This window comes from Lycorma delicatula, chromosome 13 (genome assembly GCF_047948215.1).
Source record: "Lycorma delicatula isolate Av1 chromosome 13, ASM4794821v1, whole genome shotgun sequence".
NCBI lineage: Eukaryota > Metazoa > Arthropoda > Insecta > Hemiptera > Fulgoridae > Lycorma > Lycorma delicatula.
This window is the reverse complement of record NC_134467.1, coordinates 39,512,897-39,531,269: the sequence shown is the minus strand read 5'-3', so window position 1 is coordinate 39,531,269 and position 18,373 is coordinate 39,512,897. Positions and strand designations below refer to the sequence as shown.

Here is an 18,373-nt window from a genome sequence, read left to right as displayed (position 1 = left end):
TTAATTTATTTAATTAAAATAAGCTTTATATAGGAGTAAAATTGACTCTTTCTTCGCCAACGGCCATACCACGTTGAATACACCGGTTCTCGTCTGATCACCGCAGTTAAGCAACGTCGGGCGCGGTTAGTACTTGGATGGGTGACCGCTTGGGAATACCGCGTGCTGTTGGCATCTTTTTTTTTATCTTCTTCTTCTTTAATTTAGTTTTTTATTTTTCATCATATTTTGTTTTAACTTTCGAAGTTTTACATTTTGTTTATCAGCAATTATCAGTGAATATTTATAGAATTTTACTGATGTAAATAATAAAACAAAAACGTATTTCTAAAGGCAGTTTTTTTTTAAATTTAATTACACAATATTTAAGAAAATAATAATAATGAAATTACATAACCATTTTCAAATATTTACCATTGTTTTGTTTTTTTGTTTTGAAGAATATGTGCAAAAAACCTAACATTATCAGTTTTCACAATATAATAAAAAATTGGGAAAGGGGTTTATTATACAATTTATTTGAAAAAATTGTAAAATTTTTTTTGCTGACAACACAGTTGTAGGACTTTCACACATTCTTTTGATGCACGGCTTACACATACTTTTTTTGTCTTCAGTCATTTGACTGGTTTGATGCAGCTCTCCAAGATTCCCTATCTAGTGCTAGTATACCCTCTACATCCTACATCCCTAACAATTTGTTTTACATATTCCAAACGTGGCCTTCCTACACAATTTTTTCCTTCTACCTGTCCTTCCAATATTAAAGCGACTATTGCAGGACGCCTTAGTATGTGGCCTATAAGTCTGTGTCTTCTTTTAACTATATTTTTCCAAACGCTTCTTTCTTCATCTATTTGCCGCAATACCTCTTCATTTGTCACCTTATCCACCCATCTGATTTTTAACATTCTCCTATAGCACCGCATTTCAAAACCTTCTAATCTTTTCTTCTCAGATACTCCGATTGTCCATGTTTCACTTCCATATAAAGCAACACTCCAAACGTACACTTTCAAAAATCTTTTCCTGACATTTAAATTAATTTTAGATGTAAACAAATTATATTTCTTACTGAAGGCTCGTTTCGCTTGTGCTATTCGGCATTTTATATCGCTCCTGCTTCGTCCATCTTTAGTAATTCTACTTCCCAAATAACAAAATTCTTCTACCTCCATAATCTTTTCTCCTCCTATTTTCACATTCAGCGGTCCATCTTTGTTATTTCTACTATATTTCATTACTTTTGTTTATTTTCATGCGATAGTTCTTGCATAGGACTTCATCTATGCCGTTCATTGTTTCTTCTAAATCCTTTGTATTCTCGGCTAGAATTACTATATCATCAGCAAATCGTAGCATCTTTATCTTTTCACCTTGTACTGTTACTCCGAATCTAAATTGTTGTTTAACATCATTAACTGCTAGTTCCATGTAAAGATTAAAAAGTAACGGAGATAGGGAACATCCTTGTCGGACTCCCTTTCTTATTACCGCTTCTTTCTTATGTTCTTCAATTATTACTGTTGCTGTTTGGTTCCTGTACATGTTAGCAATCGTTCTTCTATCTGTGTATTTGAACCCTAATTTTTTTTTAAATGCTGAACATTTTATTCCAGTCTACGTTATCGAATGCCTTTTCTAGGTCTATAAACGCCAAGTATGTTGATTTGTTTTTTCTTTAATCTTCCTTCTACTATTAATCTGAGGCCTGATAATCTGAGGCCTATTAATCTGAGGAAATTAACGTTATGGATTCGTTATTTTACACAGATGAAGCACGGTTTCATTCGGATGGCTACGTAAACAGCCAAAACAGTCGAATTTTGAGCGCTGAAAATCCCCACGTTTATCACGAAAAACAATTACACCCGCAGAAGTCGGGCGTGTGGTGCACGATATCGCGGAAGAAAATAATCGGTTCTATTTTTTTCGAGTACACCATTAATGCAGAACGATATCAGAATATTCTATTTCGGTTCATCGCACTCTCGGAAGAGGAACACAGACACTGTTGGCTACAACATGACGGTGCGACATCGCACTACGCAGGTTCAACTTCTTTTTTCGTCGAGGAATTCTTTGGTAATCGTGTTATCGGTCGAGGCTTGCGTCCACCAAGATCTCCAGATTTGACTGCGGCAGATTTTTTTCTACGGGGTTACCTCAAAGAAAAAGCCTACAGCAACAAACCACGAACACTTGAACGATTGAAACTCAATATTGAACAAGTTGTGTTAAATATCCAGCCACAAACTTTGAAAAAAGTTGCAAGAAACGCTGTAGAAAGAATCGAAGCTTGTATTCAAGAAGATGGCGGCCACTTCCAACATTTATTCTAAATGTAAGGTAATGGATGGTAATAATAAAAATTATATTTACATTTACACATGCCTTTTTATTATTTCAATACCTACCAATATAAGGTTGGGTTGCGTTTTATATGGGACATACTGTATATGCAACATATTAATAACAAAAGTAAATTAAATATTAACAGTACTTACAAAAACAGCGGAAATCGGGTAGCCCGTTGTTAACACCATTATATTTTTAATCATTTAATATAATGATTTAAACGATATTGTATCATAATTTTAGTTAAATCCATGATAAATAAACATAAAACCGGGTTAGAAGCGTATAACAGAAAAGTTCCAAAAAATAAATATATATTTTTTTAATTTCGAATTTTTTAAATTAGAGCGCCAATTTCAAAATTAAAAATAAATTTAAAAATATATACAATATTTTTATTTTTTAATGTATTTTCTATATTTTAATACATGTTTTCTTCATTTAAATAATCAGCTGTTTTATATATGTATAAGTTGTTTATTTATTAAATTACTTAGTTACCCAAATCAATATGTACAATTTGTGATCAAATTTCTACTTTATATTTCAATTTCATTAAAACTATGTAAAAAAAAAAAAATTTTCTGTAAAAATATTTCTAATATTTCAATTGAATCTTTAAAGTTTACAAAATTTCATCTTTAAATTTATTTAGGATTATTAAACATTTTGGTAAGTAATATTTATTTATTTATTGGGATTTGAATTAAAATATTCTCTGTTTTAATTAACTTTTAGGCTTTAATTAATACCCTTTAATTATTAAATATAATAATATTAATTAAATATTAATAGCATTTAATTATTACGTAATAATTCTGTAGTTGTATGTCTCGAAAACGAAAATAATTGTTCGTTTTTTTAATCTATTAACTTTTTGAATTGTTTGTACGAAATTGTATTTATTTATTAAAAAAATTGCTGGATTATCCATGAGGTTCAATTTTAAAGTAATAATCTGTCACCTTTATTAACAACACAAAGTAGATTCTTTGGAATGCAACTTCCACGGGTATACGTATCTTAGTACATAAATATTATGAAACACACATTTATTTTATATAGTAGAATTTCATTATTTTAATATTGATAGTTAAATTATTTCTATTTGAGAAGTGAACGATAATTCATTTTTTAAATGAAAAGTTGAAATTCGTGGATAGATCCATTACGCGAAGACGAAATGAGGACAAATACGTTAATAATAATGTGGTGAACTATTTGTCATCACAAATGGTTTTTTTTTTGGGGGGTGTAACCAGAAAATAATTATTCTACAGTCAAATCTCTCTAATTCGAATATTAAGGGACAAATATTTTTTTTTCGATTTAAGTAGTTGTTTATTTAGAGAGGTAACTCAAAAATTGTACAGAAAAATTTCATAATTTAATACAGTACTAAATTATGTTAGAAAAGACAAAATTTATTAGTATTATGTTTTTTTTTGTCTTCAGTCATTTGACTGGTTTGATGCAGCTCTCCAAGATTCCCTATCTAGTGCTAGTCGTTTCATTTCAGTATACCCTCTACATCCTACATCCCTAACAATTTGTTTTACATATTCCAAACGTGGGCTGCCTACATCTGAGAAGTAAATTAGGTTTAGTCTTGTACAGCCTCAGGCCGACCATTCCTGAGACGGTGGTTAATTGAACCTCAACCACCAAAGTACACCGGTATCCATTGGTCTAGTATTCAAATCCGTATATAAAAGTAACTAAAATATACTAAGATTTGAACCTGAGAATCTTTGACTTAAAAAATTTGCCGTTAAATAATTGATTTGCGTTGAGTGTTACCAGGTGGTATTATAATTGAGTTGCTGATACCAGCCTGGTGGGCTTACTAATAAAACTATTATTTTTAAAGATAATAAAATTTATTTGAAAAAATTGTAAATTTTTTTTCCTGACAACACAGTTGTAGGACTTTCCCGCTTTCTTTTGATGCACGGCTTACACATGCAACTTAATTAAAAATATTTATCGTTATGTTTAAATATAATATTTTTAGTTTCTTCAATTCAATGATTCTAACTAAAGCGCGCACACATTCGTACTTCATTCGTGCGGGTGTGTTAAGTGTCGTACTAGGGGATACTTTAAATACACCACTAACCTGTGACGTAACAACACAGCTGGTGCCGAAGTCTTAAACAGAAAAAGAAAGACGACTATTTTTTTTTTTTTTTTGTCGTCATTCATTTGACTGGTTTGATGCAGCTCTCCAAGATTCCCTATCTAGTGCTAGTCGTTTCATTTCAGTACACCCTCTACATCCTACATCCCTAACAACTTGTTTTACATATTCCAAACGTGGCCTGCCTACACAATTTTTTCCTTCTACCTGTCCTTCCAATATTAAAGAGACTATTCCAGGATGCCTTAGTATGTGGCCTATAAGTCTGTCTCTTCTTTTAACTATATTTTTTCCAAATGCTTCTTTCTTCATCTATTTGCCGCAATACCTCTTCATTTGTCACTTTATCCACCCATCTGATTTTTAACATTCTCCTATAGCACCACATTTCAAAAGCTTCTAATATTTTCTTCTCAGATACTCTGATTGTCCAAGTTTCACTTCCATATAAAGCGACACTCCAAACATACACTTTCAAAAATCTTCTCCTGACATTTAAATTAATTTTTGATGTAAACAAATTATATTTCTTACTGAAGACTCGTTTAGCTTGTGCTATTCGGCATTTTATATCGCTCCTGCTTCGTCCATCTTTATTAATTCTACTTCCCAAATAACAAAATTCTTCTACCTCCATAATCTTTTCTCCTCCTATTTTCACATTCAGTGGTCCATCTTTGTTATTTCTACTACATTTCATTACTTTTGTTTTTTTTTCATGCGATAGTTCTTAGGACTTATGCGTAGGACTTCATCTATGCCGTTCATTGTTTCTTCTAAATCCTTTTTACTGTCGGCTAGAATTACTATATCATCAGCAAATTGTAGCATCTTTATCTTTTCACCTTGTACTGTTACTCCGAATCTAAATTGTTCTTTAACATCATTAACTGCTAGTTCCATGTAAAGATTAAAAAGTAACGGTGATAGGGAACATCCTTGTCGGACTCCCTTTCTTATTACGGCTTCTTTCTTATGTTCAATTATTACTGTTGCTGTTTGGTTCCTGTACATGTTAGCAATCGTTCTTCTATCTCTGTATTTGAACCCTAATTTTTTTAAAATGCTGAACATTTTATTCCAGTCTATGTTATCGAATGCCTTTTCTAGGTCTATAAACGCCAAGTATGTTGGTTTGTTTTTCTTTAATCTTCCTTCTACTATTAATCTGAGGCCTAAAATTGCTTCCCTTGTCCCCTATGCTTTTCCTGAAACCAAATTGGTCTTCTCCTAACAGTTCTTCCACTCTCCTCTCAATTCTTCTGTATAGAATTCTAGTTAAAATTATTTATGCATGACTAGTTAAACTAATTGTTCTGTATTCTTCACATTTATCTGCCCCTGCTCTCTTTGGTATCATTACTATAACACTTTTTTTGAAGTCTGACGGAAATTCCCCTTTTTCATAAATATTACACACTAGTTTGTATAATCTATCAACCGCTTCCTCACCTGCACTGCGCAGTAATTCTACAGGTATTCCGTCTATTCCAGGAGCCTTTCTGCCATTTAAATCTTTTAATGCTCTCTTAAATTCAGATCTCAGTATTGTTTCTCCCATTTCATCCTCCTCAACTTCCTCTTCTTCCTCTATAACACCATTTTCTAATTAATTTCCTCCGTATAACTCAATATATTCCACCCATCTATCGACTTTACTTTTCGTATTATATATTGGTGTACCATCTTTGTTTAACACAGTATTAGATTTTAATTTGTGCCCCAAAATTTTCCTTAATAAAATATATGACCTCATAACAAAAGGTTTCCTAAACACTTCAAAATACGTCTCATAATGGCAGTAACAACTTTTAATATCAGAAATGGTAGATCTACAATATTTTCTACCATATTTTTTTATATGGTATCAGAAATTTAATTTTATTGGATGACACATCAACTAATTTGTATATTGGACATCTGAAAAGGAAGTTCATACAAGTTCACAATTCCTTAAAGTCAGTTATACCTAGATTAACCCACCAAGCTGGTATAGTGATGAACGCGTCTTCCCAAATCAGCTGATTTGGAAGTCGAGAGTTCCAGCGTTCAAGTCGTAGTTAAGTCAGTTATTTTTACACGGATTTGAATAATAGATTGTGGATACCGGTGTTCTTTGGTGGTTGTGTTTCAATTAACCACATATCTCAGAAATGGTCGAACTGAGACTGTACAAGATTACACTTCATTTACACTCATACATATCATACTCTAAAGTATTATTTGAAAAGTAATTACTGGAAGCTAAACATGAAAAAGAAAAGATTTGAAAATCCAAGGGCATTTTCAATGTACACTAATTTACTAAATACATCATTTCTACTTCGCATGAACTTTAGAAGAATATTCGAAGGCGATTTATTACCGAGTATGTATCTTTTGTTGTAATTGTAATTTCTACTTATTCCATTTCATCATCTTCATAGGAATACTTATGAATGGTTGAATCTGACACCAATGCGATTATATCATCAGCTGAAATTATACTAAATACAATATCATCAAAGTATGAGAACAAGTCAAATGAAATTTCGTTCGTACTAATGTTAAAGATTTTATAAATTACAACACCCCATTCTTCTTCTGGGTCTAGAAATTAATCCTGATTGTTTTTCCGGATGAAAATCCATAAATTTTAAAGCAATTAATAATTGTTTCTGGGCAAATATTACTCCACGTTTTGTCTGCAAAGGAATAAGACCGAATATTACTCTTCATACAATGGTCCCCTTTGACAATTTTGTTCAAAAAATCTTCTTCATTGTGGTAGCGCTGGAGAAACGTTAGGGAGGCGTCCATTCTCATTGTTTTGTGATGGTCGGACAGCATCTTGGGAACCCATCTTGCACACAGTTTGCGGTACTGAAGTATCTCACTCACAATGGTGTAGAGAGCTGACCTTGAAATTTCAGAAAACGAAACACTCGATACAGAAATTGTGAACAGACGATTTTCTCGAATCGCCTCATCCACTTGCTCAACGAGATCATCGGTTGACACTCGCTTCCTTCCCTGACCGCCTGCATCATGAACATCTGTACGTCCTGCTTTGAAGTTTGTCACTTTGTTGTCACTCATTGAAGTTTCACCGTACACATTACTTATTCGTCGATGAATTTCAGCCGCATTACATCCCTCAGCCTGAAGAAATCGCATTACCGCACCCACTTCACACTTTGCGGGAGATGCTATTGTTGTAGACATGTTTATGTGCTAACTGCGTGTTCAGAACTAAACGAAGTGACGCGGCGTTATTGAAGGCCATACTTGGGACGCTGCGCAACACATCATCCGATTTTTGCGCAGGTTTTTATTTAGCGACCGATCGGACCTTGAAAAAAATAACCCTCGTATTTATTGTTGTAGAGTTCAAAATAAGGGAATATCCTGCAAGATTTGATTGAATGGATCATTCCATAAAAAGGAGTCTTTAAAAAGGAATCTCGATTTATCACATTCCTCCCGATCCCTTATTTTCATTGTTTTCCATAAAATATTTGTATGCGCCCCGATAATTTCATTTCAAAGGTTAAATAGACTGTTGTGTAGAATCTTGTAGATTAGATATTATCTAACTCCTCCAACAATCGGAAATTATATTAGTATCAAATATAATACACTTATACATAAACATATACTGCATAAACTGCCTGAATAGTAGAACGCCCTTTTATGAATCTGTATTGGCTATCATGAAGACCAAATCCTCTGTAAAGTTCCTCTACAATGAGTGTCACCAGCAACCTCTCCATCACTTTCACCATATATTCAGTGGACATAATGGCCGAAACTATACAGCCGTGTTCTTATTTTTACCTTTAGACAGGAAGACCTATTGTGCCTGTTTCTAGCATGCCGGAAATGTGTCGCACTCCAATTGCCGGTTAACCATGTCTACTATGACCCAGGGTATACGTCCAACCAGATCCTTTAGTACTTCAGCCGGGACCTTATCAGGACTCGGATTCTTCTCGTTTCAAAGTCTACTGATCGCCGCTCTAATCTTGTCAATGGTGAAATTTCTCCTCACATTCCAACGTCAAGTGCGGCCCACAATGGTAGAGTCTAGCCATCTCATTCTTCGCTTGAACCTCAGCTCGGACAGGCAGACGCCTATCAAATCTTTTCATGATGATTTGGTAGGCCCGCCCCCACAGGTCCCTATCTAGATCCTCACATATTTCTCCCCACCTTAGTCGTTTGACTCTCTTAATTTCATAATTAAGTTCTCGTCTATTGTCTCTAAATTGATAACTGTCTGAATTAGACCCTCCCTATATCTGAAAAGACGGTGCATTATTCTTCTATTTCCGTTGCAAGTCCCTTCTCAATTTGCTATTTTAGGTGTCTCACCAGTATACACTGGCTTATGACCCTTTCTTTCCCCTATTATGCGGGCTCCTCCCGCATAAGTGGTCTGAAAGACTTCCGGTGCACGTGTAGAGGTTTGCTTATTCTCTCGGAGACCCTTTTAAGCACAGTATTCACCTGCCAGTCAATCAATCAGGAGGAGATGCCCACTTCTCCTGCCTCTGAACGATGCCCCTCTCACCTCCAAATTTGATGCAAGATGGTCACTGGCGACGTCATCTTCAAGTACATTCCAGATGCATAACTCCCGATTCAATCTCCTACCAAGGATTACTAGATCCAGAACGGAAGCATGTCCTCCCCTAGTTTCATACCTGGGCGTTCCGTTATTAACATTGTAGAGTCCAATCAACTGCATTAGATCTGTTAGGACCTCGCCAAGTCTATTGATGTATGAACTTCCACCCATTACTATTTTACAATTAGTATCTCCTAATAATCCTCTTGGTTATTCTAGCAAGAGTCACCTAAAGACCACACAAAAACTCGATGCACTGGGAGAGCTTGCAATTAGGAGTTATATATACGCCTATCATCACAGTTTGATCTAGTTAAACAGCTATCACTCCTGTTCCTCATAATCTCCAGCCTAATATGTTACTTATAACTCTTATGGGCACATCGTCCTGTCAGCACACCATCCACTTCCTGCCGCAACATACTTATTAACATGAACATACTATGAAATCAACATGTAGACCCCTTGCTGTTTCCTCCACTAAATCGTGGTAGATTTAGTTGTTAATTAGTTATCAATAACTTAATCATACTGCGACTGTATGGCGCTCCAAGCCCCCAGCGCGGTTTTGATCTTTGCTCCTAAAGCCCTTCACACAATCTGCCTTAAAATGAACATCTTTTGCACATCGGAAACATTCTTCCCTGCTTCTATCTGGTCCCTTACATCTCGCCGCCCTATGACCAACAGATCAGCATCGAAAACACCTCTCCACGTTGAATATTGAGATCGACTCTGCACGAAACCCAGCCAATGCGTATCCTGCCCTTTTGATATAAAGTATCCGCCATTTTAGTCGGTACCGCTAATATGGCCGTCTTAGTACTTCCATAAGAATTCCTCAGGGAAATTTGCTGAGGGTATACCTCCTCTAGTCCCGCAATTGCGCTCAAGCTTTCCGGATATCCTCCATAGTGGAGAGCTCTTCTATGTCCTTAAGTCACTTTCTTAATATGAGCTCCCTGGACAGCTTCTACTCCTTCAACAATCTTCTTTTCCAACAATTCTAGGCCCTGACCCTTATCTTTGACTCGTATTAATACTTTACCGGCTTGACCCCTTCTCACACCGATAGAATCTCCAGAAGTTCAACTTGGATACGTTCCTTCACCTGCCTCAATAAATCAGCATAACGCAAGTTTTGAGCAGACACCGGAACCGTTTTGGATGGAGGGCCGGGGAGACCCTTTCCTTTGCACAACCAGATGCATCCCCAAAATGGTCGACTTACTCCTCCTCCCAGTGTATTCCAGGAGCTTCTTTATAAAATAACCCATTCTGTCACCTGTTTTTCACCAAAGATCGTTCTGTTATTGGGTAATACAAAAAACTGATCAATGCCGTTCTACAGGTCCTCAATCACCTTTGTATCACTCTGGAAAGAGTCGACAACCAAAACAAAAACAGTGTGAGAGACTCCATTTCCACCTTCTCTCCCGGAAGAACCTTGATATGCGGGCAAAAAGCAGACAGCTGCTCGGCCTTCAACTTACCATGCGTAGTCTGATCTCAGGAGCCTTCCTGAAGACACCTCTAGTAAAGGAGTCACCCAAAGATGCAATGTCAACAGCAACCGCAATCTTTTTCCTCAAAACAGGAGGCCATCCTTCGGCCAACTTTTCATTATAAGTTGAACCTCCATCATAGACTCCTGACTCCAGTTAGCTCATAATCCTCACGTGTTCCTTATTAGTATCAGTCTGCGTAAACGAATCCTGCAATGGAGGCTTCAAAATCCGTGCTGACAAAGCTCTATATTCGCTTTATATTCGGATATCTGTTCGACTATTTTAATCAGCTCCATATTTTCATTAGTTTAATTTATAGTTTAGTGTTTTTTTATCAATAGCCTGACGGAAGGTCCTAGCAACCCTCTCCAATTTATCAATTAAATTCACAGCTCCGCAACCACCGAATCTGTCTCCGAAATCTCCTCCAAAATAGGAGGGCGTCTCCTTTTTCTAATTTCCCTGTGCTTCAAATCGCTAGCGATACCTGACTATATCTATTGTAGCTTCTGTAGGCACGACCTCAGCTCTCACTCCAATAGATGCTGACTCGTTTTTGACTGGGAAAAGACCCAGAACCCTATTAGGTCTAACAGGATCTCATGATCCATATTTTGGAAATATCCAACTGTAGAAGACAGTTACGATCTCGACGATATCAGAATCTACGCCGAAAAGTCTTTTCTGTAACACTTCGACTATATCAAGGGGGGTCAGGGAGGTCGATGAGGGGTAACATGTCCCCCCCCCCGAATCCGGGAGGTAAGATCAGTATATATCCTGAAGGTTTTCCCAAATACGGACGGGTTACATAGTTATGAAGAAAGATGGAACCCCTAATAATGTTCACAGTAAACACTTAGAGATTTTTAAAAATATTATTCTAATTTTTTGTAAGAGGTGGAAGAACTCCATTTACGGGCGCCTACGCAGTTTCGAGCTCGCTAACAGGTTCCACAAGATGTTATTAAATGCGTATGTGTTCCTGCGCACTACCGACTAAACCTTCATCCCTGGCTACCAATCCTTCTTGGTACAGCTGGATTTTACTTGCCAGCAAATATGCTGAAAATATCCTGTAACTTTATTAGTCAAGAATTAGTGACGTCACGTTCCTGCCTGAACGTACAAAATAATTTAAAATTTTTCTTACAGTAAATAGGTTATGTTAGCCTACTTCACTTATAAAATCAAAATATTTCGTATGTCCGTTGTCCGATTCACTTCAAATTTTAAACACTTGTCCAATAAATGTTCACCAATCAATCCGTAATATCCACTCCAAAAATAAACTCCGAAAAACCAATCAAAAACACTTAGAACGCAGATAAAAACTATATTCTCTGTGGATCAAATCCTTCATTCGACTCAGGTTACGTTGATATCTTTTTTTCTACTCTCCTGGGCTGGACATACAGCTAAGTAAAGCTCAGCAGTATGTCCGACATGGCAGGTCGGCTCCCCGGTTGGATTTTTTCTTATTATGCCTGCCTCAAATCTCCGGGGAGGAGCGACCAGGCTCGACTACGTCGTTCCTGGGCTCCCACCCCCAGGGATCGGGTCTTTACATTTTTTTGTGCCATGCCTGGGAAAGGGAACCGGGCCCGACTGTCGTTCCCGAGCCCCCACAGAGTGGCCAGGACTCAGTTTTTTTAAATATTTTTACCCAGTCTACTTTTCCAAGGAGTCCCCAGCCGATCACCGATACCAATATACCTGAGCGTGCTGGCCCTTCCTGCTGGGCTGTCCTCTTATCCTTAATCTAATACTGATATCCCTTCCTCCGGCTCTCCACATCCTTGGCACGTACCAACAACCTTGCAAACTCAACGTTTCTCCAGTTTTGTGGTGAAACTGGAGAAAAGTTGTCTGTCTGGTCACCAGGGTCCATTCCAGCAATACCTGCTCGTTCACGTATTTCCCTCCACTCAGGGGAGTTCTGTTGATATCGTACGAACTTCAGTATACGGAATTATTAATTACCTAACCTAACTTTAACCTTTAACTCCATTTACGGACGCCTAAGCAGTTTCAGGCTTGCTAACAGGTTCTGCCAGTTATAACTAAGGGCATATGTATACCTGCGCACTACCGACTAAACTTTCATCCGTGGCTTCCCCCTTCCTGGGACTGCTTATAAAAATGTTCATCAGAAGGGTGAATCGCCCACACACAGTCATAATAATCCAGCAATGTCACACACCACACAAACAACACTACTGGAAGCAACACATACGGCAATAACAATACACCGACAACAACATACAAGAACCTGCATAAAACGGGACAAGCTACTAACATCCACAACACCCACGCTTACACACCTACACAGCCGTCAAGATAGAAATCTTAATTAGTCACAAGTCACACCAGTTACCAGTAGCCACCATCAGACGCACGACCAGAGTGTCCCCGGTCTCATCGCACTAAGGCAACCCCCACACGTATGGGGGGCACCCTAGGCACTCTGAGGGCGCGGGGGTTAGCAATTGTTCTTCTATCTCTGTATTTGAACCCTAACCTTTTTAAAATGCTGAACATTTTATTCCAGTCTACGTTATCGAATGCCTTTTGTAGGTCTATAAACGCCAAGTATGTCGGTTTGTTTTTCTTTATTCTTCCTTCTACTATTAATCTGAGGCTAAAATTGCTTCCCTTGTCCCTATACTTTTCCTGAAACCAAACTGGTCTTCTCCTAACACTTCCTCCACTCTCCTCTCAATTCTTCTGTATAGAATTCTAGTTAAGAGTTTTTATGCATGACGATTTTTGATTTTGCAATATTAGTCGCTAAATTATCCGATAAAAATTCGACACCGAATTTTGTATTTTACGTCGGTTATCTTTAAAAAAAACTACATAATTTATAGTTTAGGGGCACCTATTTTATTCTATTTTCTAGGTCAAATTAGATAAAATATCAACAAATTTATTTTTTAATTTGAATCCGAAAAATTACATTAGGGTTTTATTTTATTAAAAGAACTGAAATCTGGGCAAACTTTTTCGTTTACCGTAACTCAAAAACATTTTTCATTAATTTCACCAGTAGAAAACATGAACTGAAAATTTATTACTTTTACTAAAGCAACCTTAACAATTTTATCAGAGATCTATTTAGAATTTAAAAAAATTTTTTTTATGGTTTAATGAATAATTAAATTTGTAACTAATCTCTTAAATATGTACAAGACAAAAGACGCTTCTTGAATAAATTAATAAAAAATATATAGTACTTCTACTATATTTATTTATTTAATTACAGGCCAGTTCAAAATGGTGAAAATACCATTATTTTTATTTATTTATTTATATTTTTTATTATATTTATTTACATCTTTTTTTAAATTACAGGCCAGTTCAAAATGGTGAAAACACATATAGAATTTGTTTTAACTCAACATTCTAATGGAGGATTGATTCAATCCAGTACACGGAACAGTAGGCGAGTACTGATTTTTATTAAATTATATATTTATGTATATATTAATTGATTTATAATAAATAGATTGTATTAAAAAAAGAATTGCCTCGAGATACAAATGTGCTGAGTTTTAACGGTACAGGTCGGTTTAACTACTAAGAGTACTGATCTGAGCATGCGCATTAAACACCCGGTATTTCTCTCCAGTTCATTAATCTTAAGTATATACAGTGTATATTAAAAATAGACCACAGAAATGTGAAGTCATGGCTGTGTTACTACTGGGTTATGATGTGATAAAAAATTTAATTCTAGAATTAAACCATCAAAAATTGTTTATTTATTCTCTATTTGGTAACACTAGTTTTTATTAATATATAGTGCATTATTTATATTGCAATTTGAAAACACAACTTGAAAAATTAGACCCGTCATTTAAAATAAACCTTTAAAAACAAGCCCGATTAGAATCATCCAGCAGCAAGGGACTCTGTCCAGGTTCTGCGATCCGTAGGGAGAAATAAACTCCCGCCAACTTTGCATTCCTAATTCGAAAACAAAACTATAAAAATTATTTAGTAATTTGTAATGCTATTCGAGAATGTTTATATAATAATGGACAACGTGTAATTTACATTTTTGGAATATTATAGCTTTAAATGTAAATGTATAAAAAAATTTCATTTATAATCAGCACCCTAAATTTATATATATGTATAGAAATATTTTACTTAAAAATAATACCTTTATTTATTTCTTTGGTTAAACAATCAACTATACAAACTTATAAATTAATTACACAACGTTTCACTTATTCATTTTCCAATTCACAGTAAACAAAATTAACTAACTGGTCTACCCAGGGGTTCCCAAACTTTTCCGAGTCGCGGCGTCCTTTTTCAATTAACATTTTTCCATGGCGCCCCTACCATAAGTAAAAATATGACTATTCGTCAATAAGAGATAAAAATAAATAAAACTTATATATCTTCATTATTTTTTTACTTTATTAACATTAAATATGTATAATTATAAATGTGTTGGTTAAATTAATTATGAAACTATTACAATATTTTGCGGCGTATTGGTCAAGGCTTTGCGGAGGCCAAGGTACCCGTGGCGCCGCGGTGCACAGTTTGGGAATCACTGGATCTACCCATTCTAGATTATATTTTATCTCAACCCTTGTAAAATACATCCTCCTATACAAATTAAATACATAACGTTTCACATAGAATTCTCGATGGTTTCTTAGGTAACACACACCTTCATAACTGTGTCTTTTTTATTATATTTAATTCTATCCAATCAAGAGGAAAATAAACTTAAATAAATTACTTTTAATTTAAAATATAACAAATAATCGGTGAAGTTCCTAACAGATTGCTTTGAAATTTTGACACGACGTTGCATTCGAATACACGCGTGTTTTTTATATACCTACTATTTATATACCTAAGATGTCACACCTGTGACAGGTAAAAACAGCGCTATCTGTTGGACATAAAAGCAAAACACGCTATAATAAATATTTTACGATTCCATTTTCAATGTTTCCGATATGTGTGTCCGCTATAAACTAAAAAACTACTGGACCGATTTACGCTTAGGGAAAAAGGAAGAAAGGGAAAAATCGGGAAAAGGTAAAAGGGAAGAATGTAAAAAGAAAGGGGAAAATGGAAAGATAGGGAAAACAGGGAAAAGGCAAAAGAGAAAAATAAAGGGAAACGGATAGGTGGAAATGGGGGAAGAAAATATGGTAAAAATAAAAATAGGAAAAGGAAATGGGGAAAGGGGAAAATTGAAAATTTTTGGGTCTGCTAATATATATACCTCCTATTGTGAATACAAAAACGGTATGAATTATTAATTATAAAAATATAGTTGAATTTATAAAAATTAATATCTTTGAAAAAATATGAAAAAAAATTAACTGATATTTAAAAATGATTCTCTAGTCGTTTCGATACCAGACTGTGTACCTTTAATAGTTTGTCATTCAATAAATATAATTGAATACTACTATGCTAATATTATACTGTACGTCTTCTACTAAACGTCAGAGAGAATGAGGCTGGGTTTTTTTATTTAGTATTTTATATCACGAGTTCGGGCTGTTGACTCAATTTCATTTTTTAGTGATAATTAATTATAACAATTTTTTAGACATAATTATACAAAAATTTGCTGTTATTTATTATTTATCTATTATTTCGGATATTTATTTCGGAAAGTAAAAATAAACAACATTACAATAAAAGGAAAATTAAAAAATTCTTTTACGTAAAATATGAATTGTGTAAAAATAATATATATAATATTTTTACATTATAATAATATTATATATACCTTTTTTTTGTTTTTGAGCTAGCAGAAATATGTCTTAAATGAATTAATGAATGCCTTTTTTCTTTCGTCTTGTGTTCAGAGAGATTTTTGTTTTTTTTATTGTTAATTGCTCATTAAAATTAGAATACTAAAATTTATTTATAAATTAAATAGTAAATAATTATTTATTAATGTTAAAATTTATTAAGTTATAAACAGTGTTGCTTACTGTTAGTTTATAATTTTTATTGTAAAAGTACATCTTTTAGTACTCAATCAAATGTTTCTATGTTTTGTCGTTAGATAGCAGTTACTACATTTTTCATAGTGAATTTCAATGTTTAACAATAGATAGCAATGCGCTACCATCCTCTTACGTTTTGTACGTTATAATTTATTTTTTTTAATTAATTCTTCCTACATTGTTCTGTTAAGTTATTCTACTACCATAATACCTTAATGTAAAATAAAATAGCTAACCTACTTTTTATGAGGAAAGGAATTCGGCAATCAATTGAATGTTAAAAATATCTTTAATGATCTTTTGAACCATATTTCATTTCTACTAACCTTTTTTTAGTGTATTAGAATCTTTGTAGTAATTTAACTTGCATTTTTTTAATGGTCCATTTTTAAATAAATTAAAAATTGTGTTTGATATGATTGCCCCTGTTATCCTTGTTTAGTGGATAACTGCATATGCGATTCCCTCCGGAGAACGGGGCGCATTTCTACCTCCAAATAACTAGAGCTCCGGTAGGTGCACTCCTGCTAGCCCATAGGTGCTGGTACCAAAAGTGCTTCAGCGGATGGACTGAAGGGGAATCATGTCAGGATTACTAGGCTCAAAAGCTTAGTCTTTCACGGTTAGAACCAGTATAAATTACACCATGGTTCATACGGATAGGAACACAAATTACCAAATCTGTCCATAAATAAAACTTAAAATTTATAACCACCACTAAATAACCGATGAAATCCGCTCGATATAATAGATACAGCAGCAAGGGACATTGTCGTCCAGGCTCTGCGATCTGTAGGGAGAAATATTGAAACTCCCGAAGTTGAAAAATTTACTAGCATGCTAAGTTATGTTTTATATATATATATATATATATATATATATATAATGAAATCTATATCCAAAAGAAAAGTGATTTTTAAAAATAAAAATTTGTTCTTATAAAGGACAACATACTTATAAAATATAAACTTTGCCTCAGTAGTTTAAAGAAATAAAAAAAATAATTAAGAAGGTGTGTAAAATTGCTTTCATAGACCATAATTTAATATTAATTTTTTATCTACATAGAAAATTAAAAGGGTGTATATTGTGGTAAAGTTAAGAAAGACCTAACCCACCAGGTTGGGTCTAGTGGTGAACGCGTCTTCCCAAATCAGCTGATTTGGAAGTCGAGAGTTCAGCATTCAAGTCCTAGTAAAGCCAGCTATTTTTACACGGACTTGAATACTAGATTGTGGATACCGGTGTTCTTTGGTGGTTGGGTTTCAATTAACCACACATCTCAGGTATGGTCGAACTGAGAATGTACAAGACTACACTTCATTTACGCTCATACATATCATCCTCTGAAGTATTATCTGAACGGTAGTTACTGGAGGCTAAACAGGAAAAAGAAAGAAGAAAGACCTAATTAATCAAGAAAAAAATAAAAGAAATCTTGTAAATGAAGGTTTTTGTACCAAAGAAGTTTCAAAATAAAAAGTAAAATTTCAGGAATATAAAGGCCAGTAAAACTACTGACAGCAAAGGAACAAGAGACATTAAGAGAAGTTTGTAAAAAATGGATCCATAGTTGGCCGAAACTGGAAAAAATAAAACCAACTTCTCTAAACGTTTTAATTAAATATCATTTATTTTAGAATTGTAAATTACTTAATAAAATGTAGCTTATTTTTTTATTAAGTCTGTTAATATTGGCTGGTTATTAAAATTTATTGATATTATAAATTTCTCAATACAAATCTATATATATAAAAATGAA

At 34.5% G+C, this 18,373-nt stretch overlaps 1 protein-coding gene and 1 non-coding gene across 2 annotated transcripts in view; both read left to right on the top strand.

Annotated features, from left to right (window-relative positions):
• Positions 1 to 14,060, top strand: part of LOC142333924 (uncharacterized) — a 72,029-nt gene extending 57,969 nt beyond the window's left edge. The window contains exon 6 of the transcript XR_012758750.1: positions 13,970 to 14,060. The gene's annotated coding sequence lies outside the window, so the exon portion shown is untranslated. The remainder of the gene's footprint in view (positions 1 to 13,969) is intronic.
• LOC142334166 (5S ribosomal RNA) lies at positions 56 to 174 on the top strand. The gene has a single exon (XR_012758795.1). It is a non-coding gene; the product is annotated as a 5S ribosomal RNA (ribosomal RNA).
• Positions 14,061 to 18,373: the final 4,313 nt, after the last annotated feature.